Genomic DNA, 4,109 nt, shown 5'->3' with positions numbered 1-4,109 from the left:
CACCCCCCACCCCCCCCCAAACTATCCAGGGCCAGTTTTGATTCTCTCTCCCACTTGACACCTCCTAGTTCATAGGCAGCACCGGTCCCAACAAGCCCTCCAGCAGACTGAAAGCCACGATGATGGCTTTCTGCCTGGGTGACTTCCTGTCTTGAGGGCTCCGTGCCCAAATTTATACCAGCAGAAACCAGTGTAAAACTCAGGTTCAATACAGCTCAAAGCAGAGCTAATTTTGTGATGGAACAGTCTGGGATGGTGTACCAAACTCTGGTTTTGGCCATTATGTACTCATGTTCCACAATCCTTCCACAAAAAAAATAAGCTTTGGCTCATAGTATTATCTATTTTTACCTCATCTTTAACCTATTCTAGAATTATACTGGCTAAGAAAACCCACCTTTTTTCCCCTTTCTCATCTCATTGGCCTAAAATCACTATCCAACATAACTGATCAGGGAGATAAAGATTTCTTTTTAAATAGCAATCAGAAATGGATGATTTGTCAGAGGCATTTAAAAATATTAATGGTGTAAAGACAGCTTGACAAATAAGGGATGATTATTCTCATCTCCACAGGCCAAAGTACAGCTGTGGCATCCTTCCAAGCAGCGCTCAAGATGTTTTGCTTTCTATTTTAGTTGATATTTGAGAGAAAGGACTTTATTTTTACATTATCTAGGGGAAGTGGAAATAAGTATTTGTTCTGTCCTTTTTTCCTACTTGCCCTCCTTGCTTATCCTCCTTCCTTTTCATGCAATGTTTTATTACGCATGGCCAGACACCTGAGAGCCTTCAGGAGTTACGTATCTTCTGTAGCCATTATTTTCCATTATTATTTTAAGGTGTGGTATACCAAGCATTTACCAACTGAACACTTAATGTGTAGTGTCTGGAATGTATAAATAAGACAGCTGAAAAGCACTGTAGCCTGGAAAAGATACAGACTGAAACTAAAACAGATACCTGCTTTGGGCTTCTTAGGTGAGGTGCTCAGCTCAGCTTCCAAGTTCCTCTAGTTCATGAAAAGTAAGGTAGTAACACCAGGAGCTAAGAAATCACAGTAGTATGTCAGAAGAAAAGGCTTTGCACCAGAGGAATCCTAGGCCTGAATTTCATTTAACTAGGAATAAGAGTAGCATCCCTCGTTCCCTTCCCTGGCCACATATCCCCTTGTGTCTGGCGACCTAGCAATGGCTTGCCCTGAAGCCAACTGCTTCAACGAGCTCATCTGACAGAAATCAAATTCACCAGAAAAAAACCAATGGTTTTCCATTGAACTCGTTTGCTCACCTGATTCATTCCACAGACTCACAGTCACTGGACCTCACGTAAGGTGGGGCAAAATGGAATGCATGGCTGGAGAGAGATGGAGAAGACTGAACATTTCAGCATTAGCCCGCAGTCATACTACATTAGTTGTAACATAAAACCACACTCTGAAGGCATGGTTCCACACAATGGGGTGAGGTTTCACTCACTAACCCAGAAGTCAATGAACATCCCCTCCCAAATTAAATATTCCTCGGTCTTGTTACTGAGTTGAAGTGGCTCATGGAAGCACACAGCAAACACCAAGGAGGAGATAAGGGAAGGTGGAAATCTGCAGTTGGGAGATGACGAGTCAGCAACAGCTCAGCTTCTCAGCGTTGGTGAACTATTAGATCAGCTCAGCTGCTCATGGATCTGTCTATGGGAATCAGTTTGCTCTGCAGATCATCGCTTAAAGGCCCATGCTGGAAGAGACAAGGCTCAACTGAACAGGATAAATGAGCTATTTTTGTTTGTGCTAACAGGTTCTTAATAATACATTCCGTGTGCCATTGAAAAGACAATCTGAAATGAAAGAGCTCTGAAATGGCCAATAGTCTCACTGTGGACGGAAAGATACGTTCATGGCCACACAACCTAAAATGATCTCAGGCTACTGAAAAAAAGTCAGGAACAATGCTTAGTTATTCAGGAGGGGCATGAGCTGTAAAGAAGCAGATCTGGCTCAAAACCAACACAACTACGAAAAAAGTTTACTCAGGGGAAAGAAGGCCAAAAGCACTGAAGAACTGAGGAAACAGAGGAACCAACGCTGGGGAAACAGAGGCCCTGTTGTTTTGTACGGGCAAGTGTTTCAGAGTCTATTCAGCAAATTACCCACTCGGTCTTAAAGCAATGGGCCCACGGGGCAAGTTTGGGGCGTGAGCCCATTTCACCCAGCCTTTCCCTTTGTCCTGAAGGAGACGACCCCTCTGACACAGTCGGAATGCCTTTCTGTGTCTTGGCACAGGCAGGCGTTCCCTGGTGCCTCTGGTCTCACCCTGTCCTCCCACACAGAGGCAGGAACGCAAGCGGGTCTCTGCCTACGAACCTGCACTTCCCAGCCACTGCTGCATCCCCCGGGGCAACCAGAGCACTAGGGCTGGGCAGCGGGAAGCAGAGTGATGTCCACCTTGCCCGGAGGAAGGGCAGCAGTCTGAGAAGTGGGGAGAGAAGGGTGGTTGCTCCAGTGAAAAACAGGTGGTATTGGCCTGGTTGGGTGGGAGTAGTACTGCTCTCAAAAGGAAAAAGGGGAACAGGCTCCCGGACACAGGGAGGGAAAGATCAGCCTACAGGAACCTCCTGCAACCGGTATTCACTCCTTGGCCTCTCAAGTTTGGGTGTCCCCTTAACGCCCCAAGCTTTTAGCTCTAGCAAAACTAGTATTATGGCCCAGAAATAGATCAGAAGTACTTCAGGTCTAAATAATTCAGATGTCAAAATGAATATGAGGAAGAGAATTAGTTAGCGGAAGGATTGCTTTGTTTTTGAAGTTGCTATTTCTTTCTGTTTACGCACCCATCAGACACTCTAACGAATCAGTGAACTGGATGCACAGCTAGACAGCATCACTGATTACATCTTTCCCTGAACAAAATCAGGGAAATACTGGGGGAAGGGGAGGGGGGAGGCAAGCAAAGGTGATTTAAAGGGCAGAACTATTTGATGAGATTTTATCTGCTGTGTAGTTTAAAGAGAATTCCCAAACTATCTACAGTCAGAACATTGAGGGTTGTTGTATATTGTAAAGGAATTTTAAGTAACTCGTTGGCAGAGTTATCTTTTGCTCAGGGTTGCCAAATCTCATCGCTTTATCACAGATCTCATAATGCTGAATCGCTTATTTAAACTGCAATTCAAAGAATCGCTAATGAGCTTCTTGCCTTTTTTTTTTTTTAAATAAGTGTAAATTTCTCAGGGACCTACTTATTACAGAAGGTAAAAAGATAATCAGAGTAAATACCAGAAGAGTCAGGGGCGTTATCATTCATCTTGCTTTCTCTCATCAGGAGAGAATCGCTGCTTGCTGGCAGGTTTTGCAGCTGCCTGCTGACAGCAGAAGGACGTGGGGCCTGGGGACTCCCTGCTCTCCTCTGGAAGCGCTTGCCCGGGTTATAAACCTTGGCCGCAGCTTGGCTTTCACTCTGTGCTCCCTCAGCTGCCCTCCACCCCCACTTCTCTCTCAGTCTCTTCCCATTACTGAAAGTTTCATGAATATAAAAAATTCCACTGTTTCACCGTGACCCCACCCAGAGCAGCACGAGCCCATATACAGCAACGTTTAAAAAAAAACCAAACCCAAGCTATTTTATAATTATAGCTCGACCGCTGGCAGGATCTGGGGCAGGATTTACGTCTGTTACCTGCCTCGATCATCGTGTGCAGGCCGCTGTAATGGATGCAAAGCTGCCTCTAGCCTCCATAGACAGACAGGTCTGCATAGGCAGCACGGGCCGGCCAGGCAGGTCCCTGCTGGGGACAGACAGCCCAGGTAAAAGGAGCTCTTGCTTCTGTCTGATTTAAAGCTCGGATTTTTTGTTTTCAGGATCAGCCACAACTTTCTTCAGCCATTAGTAAAGCAACATGTCTTCCTCCATCTGCTAAAAAAACACCTGAAGGATTTTTGGACAGCAGGACCCTGAGACATCGAGTTAAGACCTAACTCAGTCGCAAGCCCTTTCTCTGCAGTTCGTTTTGTGTGCCTTTAGCGTACATCGGACTCTTTTTTTGGAGGCTCTTCTGTGGAAATCCGGGGACTGGAAATGCATTCAATAGAGCAAGAAGCGCAGACCCTCGTGTAA

This window comes from Egretta garzetta, unplaced genomic scaffold (genome assembly GCF_000687185.1).
Source record: "Egretta garzetta isolate BGI_Z169 unplaced genomic scaffold, ASM68718v1 scaffold268, whole genome shotgun sequence".
NCBI lineage: Eukaryota > Metazoa > Chordata > Aves > Pelecaniformes > Ardeidae > Egretta > Egretta garzetta.
Note: the sequence above shows the minus strand (reverse complement) of the source record.